The sequence below is a fragment of the Mus pahari genome, chromosome 11 (assembly GCF_900095145.1).
Source record: "Mus pahari chromosome 11, PAHARI_EIJ_v1.1, whole genome shotgun sequence".
NCBI lineage: Eukaryota > Metazoa > Chordata > Mammalia > Rodentia > Muridae > Mus > Mus pahari.
Genome location: NC_034600.1, coordinates 53,829,439 through 53,838,800, shown reverse-complemented (window position 1 = coordinate 53,838,800; position 9,362 = coordinate 53,829,439).

Below are 9,362 nucleotides of genomic sequence, written 5' to 3'. Positions count from 1 at the left end.
TAAAGGCATGTGCCACCACGCCTGGCTCCCCTCATCCTTTCTACCCTCCCTAACTTCTTCTATCAGAGAGGGAGGGGAAGGTAGGTAAATATGACTAGTTTCATGGGAGTGCAAGAAAATGCAGCCTAGCTGTTAAAGTCATGTCTTAACACCTATGACTAATGAGCCATTCGCTACATTGTTAAATCCATTTTCTCTGTGAGAGGAGCTGAGCTTGCTTGGGTTTCTTCCTGCTAATTTAAAGAGGGGTGATTGTTGATGTGGCTCAGCTCACATGTCCTCCTTCACATGTCCTCCTCGGCACACCCCTCCTTGCCCTGTTTCCTCAAAGACACGGCCTCACTATCACTTCCAAATTCTGTTAGCTCAAAACCAACCGTAGTTCTCGCCAAGGGTGATTCTTGTCCTTTAGCCCAGGAGACACTGACAAAAGTCTAGACAGTTCTTGGTTGTCACCATTTAGAGAGGGAATCTTGGCTTGCCTTGCAGAAGGCAAGGAATCTGCTAATCAGGTTGCATGGCTCAAGACAACCCCCACAATGATCCAGCGCCCAGCCCAAGGAGATAGTGGAGGCCTTTATTCTCTTCCCACATCTCTGGCAGAAAGACAAACAGAAGAGAACGAAACACAGTGTGTCCCCAGGCACCTGGAACCCTTTGTGCACATCCTCACTTGTGAACTGGTGCTGGCAGAAGAAGACAGTGGGACCTAGAGAAGCCAGTCCTCCCCACAGTGCATGTGGGCATTCTCCCACTGTCAAGGATGGGAATGGGCATACTCAACGTGGGTACAAGAACCACTCGTGTGGGAGGTCCTAAGCCCTGGCCACAGTCAGATCCATGACGTTAACTGTTTTAAAAATACTCAAAATACCAAAAATCAATATGGAGATTCTAAAAAAATAAAAACAACCCCCCCCCCACACACACCTAACTAAAAATAGAGCTACTATATAACTTAGCTCTACCTCTACTGGGTACATACCCAAAGAACTCTGTGTTAACATATCACAGAGATACTTGTGCATCCAAACTAATAAGCTGCTGTTTTCACAATAGCCAGGAAATGGGATCATCTTAAGTACCCCTGGACAGATGAAATGATAAAGAAAATATGGTTTATATTTACAGCCGTGAAGAAGAATGAAATTATGTCATTTGCAAGGAAGCGGCTAGAAATTGTAATCTTGATGCTTAAGCGGGACAAACCAGGTCCAGAAAGACAAATACCTTATTTTTATATGAGGATTCTAGGCTTGAACACCACACGTAATCTGCATACACACACACACACACACACACACACACACACACACACACACATGCTATGAAAGTAGATTGGAGTCTCCTAGGGAAAGAGAGTGACTGCCGTGAAGAGAAAGGTTGGGTGGGACAAGAAATTTAACAGGGGATAAATATGATCAAAATCTATGATGTACGTGTTTGAAGATGTCATAATGCACTCCACAGTTTTATATGTCCACTTTTAAAAGAGAGGAAGAGGAAGAAAGTCTATAAAACTTAAAAAAAAAACCAACAAAAAACCCCCACATATCTAGAATTCAAATTAAGTTGGCCTTGGGTCAGGCCCTAGTACTCTGTGCCTTAATCCCCAGAGAACACTGTGCTAAAGCCAATGCTAATAACCCTCTGACCTGGCCATCTGCTCAATGGGGTGGGGGACGAGAGACCTCCCCAAAGAACTGAGAGATTGGCCTTCCCCTTCCGGGTCTTTTTGCTGTTTGCACACATTGTAGAAAGGCCAGTCCTTCCAGAAGGACAGTCATTTAGCTTTGTAGTGAGACTAAGTCATCTAGGGAGGAGGAGGAGGAAGGAGGAGGAGGAGGAGGGCTCCGGGCAGAGTTTTCTCATCTTACACTGGGATTGAGTCTAAATATATATATATGTACATGTATATATATATATATATATATATATATATATATATATATATATTCACAAAAATCAGAAACAGAGAGCAAATAAACAACTAAAGTCATAATCAAGCAACTATGCTGGCTACTTAATTTAGGAAAAAAAAATGCTTCCTTTTTTCCTTTAGAAAGGTAATGCCGGTTGGAAGCCTTGCGGTGATTATTTATGGCTTGTGAAAAAATAACGGGATCATGGAATACACCACGAGCATCACCTCCATCTCCATGGAGTATGACCGCTCTGATTCTGTGCGCTGCCGCCCCGTTTCCGCACAATGCGGTCTTTACACGGCAAAATTTTTCTGCCATCGACCTTGTCTCCATCCCCTGCTTTTACTGATAAGACCAACAGAACTAAACTCCGCTCCACTGCCCAAGAATCTCTCTAATTCTCTGCACCTTTAAATTCCCTCCCCACAGACACATACTGACCCTCCTGTAGTGAAATTAAAGTGGACTCTAGTCTGGGTGTCATACTTCTTTAGAAGGTTTTAAATTTGCCTGTTTTGTACCAGTTTAACTCCTCTGGGCTGCTTCTCCGTCAGAAGACTGAAGTCTCCACGGGAGAGTAATCCCATCCAGGAATCAGCAAGCAGGTCGATCACCAACTTGACAGCCCTTTGTAAGACAAATTGCCTGATTTTGTCCTGCCTGCAGTGAGGGAACATGGTATAAAAACTTCCATTTACAGTTACTGAACACTCCACAAAAGAAGATAATGCTATGGAGCCATCGAAGAAAGTGAAAAAAGGATACCACTGGAAATATTATTATTTTAGTTGGGGATATATATAGACACAGCTGTGACAGATAATTCACAAATGCCACACTAGTCTATCGTTCTGTCAGTGAACATTTTCTGGCTACCTGTCCATCAAATGGGGTGGGCCCTGATCCAGTGAGTATCCCAAGTAAAACTCTTGGAACATCTTGGAAAATCTACCCTCGTACTTCAGTCAGTGCCATATTTCATGCCATGTTCCTTCTGTAAAGGGAGATCCTGAATTCTTCTGAGCTCAGGCCTCACAAAGCCCTGCTTTGACTGTTGTGAGGGAACTAAGGATTAGAACATGGAAATAAAGGAGGAGGTGGGGGGCGATGTCTTTTAACATTCTGGGTTGAGAAGGCTGGGAACTAAAGCCAGTTCCTCTGCAGGAGAAAGAGGGAACTCCTTAACTCCTGAGCCCTTCTCTCCAGTCCTGTGAGTGACCTCTTAAGCAGTTCATATACTCCCTAAGTAAAAATCTTGGTGACAAAGCATGCCCAAGAACTGGTCAAAACAAAGGAAATAGAGTTCAACCACGAGCAAACCTTCCAGAACACCCTCCAGGCCAGCAGGCTGGACTGACATGGGCAACCAAAAGGCTATCCAGCTGGTAGGAAAAAAAAAAAAATAGTTGAAAGGCAGGGAGAAAAGTATATAAAGGAGAAGCAGACTCATCACTGAACCCAGGGGACCCAGGGGAAATCAGGAGCGTGATTCCCTTGTTCAAAACAGTGTCGAGAATTTCACAGTAAAGACATGGGATCACAGGTGGTCCTTTGAAGCAGAGAGCCCTGACTCTACAGGCTGGCCCTACACAAAGTCAGGCCTGGGGAGAGGAGAAGGCATGTGGAGAGACGGTCACTGCCCATCTCAGTTCCAGACTCTGTGCACCATACACGCACATCAATCTCTGTGAGTGAGCTAGTACTAGTATTTCACAGGGGAGAAAAAAAAAAAAGTTTCCAAGAGAGTGAGGCTATTTGTATAAAGAGGTGCACATAATAAGTAAGTGTGTGTATGTTGAAATGAAGGAGCAAAGGGAAGGAGGGAGGCAGGAGAGAACAGGAACCAGGAGCCTGGGTGTTAGCTGAAACTCGTTTAGTAAAGTCAAAATGCCAAAAAGGTCTCATTGCTATCGTGTACCACAGCTGAGGCCATGAGTATGAACTGGGAGCTATCTTTGCCCTTTGTCATTTCCTTGAACCATTTGAGCTCTGTGCTTCTGAAGGTAGATCTTCATTTCAACAGAAGCAGGCTCATTGGAAACCTCTAGACTGTTTCTTGTATCTAACTACTGTGGTTGGCACGGAGTTACATGGCTACTTCTCTGTTTGCAGTTTATTTACATTAGGAGTGAAATGTCAGGTTCACACCGGGTGAAATAAAGGCCTCTTTAAAAACAGGCAAACGAAGACAAACATTTGCTGCCAAAGCGTGCAAAAAGACTGAACTAGAGACAGAGAAATATCTTAACTCCGACTGTCAAGCTGCTCTGTGTGGCCTGTTCATCACAGGGAAGGAAATAATGAAGATCAAACGGAACTCAACCAAATTTAGAAGACACCAAGAGAGGCAGTGTTTTCTACTCGCCTGGCCAATCTGATCACTGTGAATGCCAACATTATAAACTGAGGCAAAAAAAAAAAAAAAAAAAAAAATCAAAAATCAAAAATCTAATTCTACAGTGGAATTTTCTAGGCAATTTTTAGTGTCACTTGAATATTACTGTTTTCTCTCTTCTTCACAGGTTTATTTGCATTTGTAAAGTGCAATTAAAAATTATCTGAGGGACTAGGAATATAGCATCATTGGAAGAGTGCTAGCCCAGCATTCACAAAGCCCCGAAGGCCCAGGTTCTGTGTCTAGCACCACATAGCGTGCTGTGGTGGTGCACACCTGGAACACCAGCACTTGGGAGGTAGAGGTGTAAGGATCAGGCACTGAGGTCGGTTTGGTCTGGGTGAGATTCTGTTTACGATAAAGTGGTCATTTCATTAAGAAGGAAATTATTTTATTTTACTGAACGTCGGCACACTTACACCTATTTATGCACGATCCCCCAAATGCCTCGGCTCTCAGAACCTGCCTGGTGTCCTGGTAGGGTGGGTAGCAGCAGATCTGCACACCCTGGGCTCCGGAGACGATGGCAGAAGTGAAGTGCGATTAGTGTGACTTTGAACGTACTTGTGGACTTGGCACTATTGATGGTCTCCAAGGAGACAAGGTCTTAATCAAGACAAGGAATTGGAGCTCAGCCCGCAGTGTGGCTGTGCCAGACCAGTGGCCTGGAGCTGGCAGAACAGGTTTGGTGCCTGCTTCCATCTACGCACATGAAACTGGAACTGGGAGGTGGCTTCATGGAATCCTGCTTCTGGTATCTTTCCTGAGAAGACATAGAAAATAGAAATCAGGATCCTTTCTCTCTCTCTCTCTCTCTCTCTCTCTCTCTCTCTCTCTCTCTCTCTCTCCCACATATAAGTAAGTAGCTGGAATCCCTGAAAATCACATATTGCCCTCTGATAGGAGGCAAGCCCCTGGCAATACAGAAGCAGCATGCATGATGGTGGAGGCCTGGTCCAAAAACCAGGACTGATGGTATTGTCACATCCATGGTCTTACTCTATGGGTAAAGTACAGCTACGATCTCACTTGTGATCCCAGAGATAGGGAAATCACAGCACTTCTTTAATAAATGTCACATCATGTAAGGGTTAGGGTTAAGGTCAGGGTCAGGGTTAGGGTCAGGGTTAGGGTCAGGGTTATGGTAAAGCCCGTGTCATTCCCACAACACCAAACTTATTAGGATCTACAGTGCAGGTGAGTTGGCTGACTTCGTGTAGGAAAGGAATCAACAGATGAATATTTGTTACTGTTGTTACCAAACATGGGGCCAGAATACCTTGTTCATGTCTGTTTCGGTAGACTGTCACTACCCATGGCAGCGACACACTTAGGAGAGGCATGCAGTACCCCTGCCACCTCTGCTTCAGTGGGGGATCACATGGAGCTGAAAGCCAGTGGTCTGGTTCAAATCTCACCTCTTTTGGCAGGCACTACTTGGCTTCCCCTTCCACGGCTGTGTTGCCTCTCTTCCTTCTAACAGTACTGTGATTTTGTCCACTTCAGGGCTGTTTCCAGTTGGAGACATTCTTTCCCCAGGCTACCAAGTCATGTGATCTAGTTCTGGCAAATGCACCATAAGCAGGTATCATGGAGTTGTGTTGTCCCAGGAGAGACAGAGCCCACCAGTGTGGGCTTTGCTTTTCACCTTCCCTCCTGCCTGGAGGCAGGCAGAGTGCCAGCAGTAGAGAAGGTGTGCCTTATAGCTAAGGAAGCCAGATTCACGGGCAGCTGAATATAAAGAACCTACTATTGTCACATTCATAATAATATGAGAAACAGAAGGACTCTGTTAAAATAAATCCGACACGTGCAACCAAAAGCAAAATGCCTGATGTAAGCTACCTAATGAGGTTGGAGCAAAGAATTTATGAGATATAGAGTACTTAGTACACAGAGTAATTGTTATTTAAACTAACTTCCAAATAGGAAAAAAACTATTAGTAGAGTGTATTACCTTTCTGTTACTGTAACAAAATACCTGAGACAATCAGATTCAAGGAAGAAAGGTTTATTTGGGTTCATAGTTTCAGTTACTTCGGTCTATGGTCATCTCACCCAATAGCTCTGGGTCATTGATAGGTCATACATCATGGGAAAAGGTGTTATGGGGAAGACTTTAATTTACCTTCTGAGTCTAGGAAGTAGGAAGATTAAGAGCAAGGGGCTTGGGACAATATACGCTTTTTAAAATCAAGAAGAAGGAAGACCAAAGTGTGGATACTTCATTCCTCCTTAGAATAGGGAACAAAATACCCATGTAAGGCATTACAGAGACAAAGTTTGGAGCTGAGATGAAAGGATGGATCATCCAGAGACTGCCCCACCTGGGGATCCATCCCATCATCAGCCACCAAACGCAGACCCTATTGCATATTCCAGCAAGATTTTGCTGAAAGGACCCTGATATAGCTGTCTCTTGTGAGGCTATGCCAGTGCCTGGCAAATACAGAAATGGATTCTCACAGTCATCTATTGGATGGAACACAGTGCCCCTAATGAAGGAGCTAGAGAAAGTACCCAAGGAGCCAAAGGGGTCTGTTACCCTATAGGAGGAACAACAATATGAACTAACCAGTACCCCCCCACACACACACACACTCAAAGCTTGCATCTCTAGTTGCCTATGTAGCAGAGGATGGCCTAGTCGGTCATCAATGGGAGGAGAGACCTTGGTATTGCCAAGATCATATGCCCTAGTACAGCGGAATGCCAGGGCCAAGAAGTGGGAGTGGGTGGGTAGGGGAGCAGGGCAGGGGGAGGGTATAGGGGACTTTCAGGATAGCATTTGATATGTAAATGAAGAAAATATCTAATAAAAAATTGAAAAAAAAGGTACACTTTTAAAAAACATGCCCTTATGGATTTACATCCTCCATCAGTTAGGCTCCACCTCCTTCAGTTAGGCTCCACCTCCACTGAACTCATACATTGATACTAAACCCCTTTGATGAGAAGGTAGAGCCTTCAGGATCCAACACCCTCCCCCCCCCCCCAACATGTATACTGAGGGCTTAACACACGAACCATCGTGGGGTCATCTCAAATTCAAAGTACAATGTAGAATGAAACCAAGCAATATCCCCATCCTTCAAGTCATGAGGCATGATTGCCTGCTAGGGTGGGAATGTCTTCTTGGCTGACCACTGTGCAGCGGCTGACCTGACCTGACCTGACCTGACCTTTCGGCCACTGCCCTCTTGCTGTTCTCACCCCTCCCCCCATGGCCTCAGGAAGACCTTCAGTGTTCTACTTCCTCAGTGGCTGAAAGCTTCCTGCTTTTTATCTTGCCTCCTGGATGCCCTTGGGTGAAACCTCCTTTAGAATTATTCCAGGAGCCAACAATTCTGAATCACATTAGTGGTGTGGTCTGGGTTTCTTTTTGTTTTTTGTTTTGTTTTGTTTTGTTTTGTTTTTCTTTACTGTATTTCATGAGCGATACCCACGGAACTCTTAAAGGAATCAGATTTGGCATCTGACAGAGGTTTGTGGCCCAGGACCTCATCTAGACATTAAATTTATGGCTAAAGTCCTCCCTAATCATTTCTACACTCCAGTGTCAAGAAGAACACTGTTCCCAGGAATAGATAGTGTCTTCAGAAGCTTGCAGTACTGAAATACAAGATAGTAGCCTTGCTATATCTATGTATGTATTCACACACATACATATCTGTGCATATACACTATTCTGGTTTGCATTCTATTGCTATGATAAACACTATGAGCAAAAGCAATCTGGTGGGGGGGGAAGGGATTTTTGGGGGGAGGCTTGCAGAATGTAAGTCCATCATCAAGGGAAGTCGAGGCAGGAATTCGAGGTAAGAATCTGGAGGCAGGGACTGAAGGCGATGCCATGGAGGAGTGCTGCTGAGTGGCTTGTTCTTAGGGCTTGCGTGGGCTTCTTTTCTGTAACCTACCCATAGACAGTAGATTAAAGGAGGCTCGAAGTCAGACTGGGAACCAGTAAGAAGGTGCAAAAAAAGAGGAGATTACAAATGGACAAAAGAAAACGTGAGAGTCATTTGTATACTCAGGTTGATTGCTCTGATGGCTTCACGTGTATATGTAATGTGCTGGTTAGTGTGTGCGCATGGCAGGCCCCAGAGGTGTCACTGCCCACAGAGGACTGAGCTCCCCCACATTAGTCATCAATCAAAAAAAAAAAAAGTTCCGCATTCTTACAGAGGCGATTTCCAAACTGTAGCTCCCTCTTTCCAGATGAATCTAGCTTGCGTCAAGATGACACACCCACCAGCATGTTTAATGTCCACTCATTTTTTTGTCTTAACTCAAAGTTAGTTGGCAGTGAATGTGTGTTTGCCCATTTCCTGTTGCTAAGTAGGAGTCTACTGAATGGACATACCCTGAGCTATCTATAACGCCCTGTGAAGTTGTCATACTATGTTCTAAAATGGTGGTACCACTTTACAGTCCCAAGAGCACTGTATGAAAGCTCTTGTTCTTCTTATTTATTTTGGGCTTCCTAGTTGGTTCTAGTTGCCTGTTTATCTTCCTGCATGCCAACACCGTATGGTGCATCACTAGAGATTAATAATAAATCTTGTAATCAGTTGGCACACCACCGACTTTGCCAGACCCCCAACTTTTTTCAGAGTTCTTTTGATTACAAAAATGTCATTTGATCTTACCCAGTTATATGTTAAATTTTTTTTATTTCCTTAAATATATTCAGAGTTTGTTCTGTGGTGTTGCTCTTTTTTTTTAAGTATGGTTTTAGTATTTGGCAGGTGGGACTATAAGTGTTCAATGTTCAATAACGAGAGATGATTATTCTCTACTATCGAGACAAGATCCACATGTTGTTGCAGGTAGGTCCCTATAAATCAGGACAATCTCAGCATATGCTGTAAGAGCAGGCATGATGTCTGGCCATCTGGGAGAAGGCAAATGCCATTATTTCCTTTCTCTGTGGGGTTCTTCCCCAGCCTGCAGTGGTTCCCCCCCACACCCACTCTTCTCTGTCCTACTACTCAAAATACGTTCTTTTTGACGTTTGCTCTCCATGGGTCTCTCTCACTCCA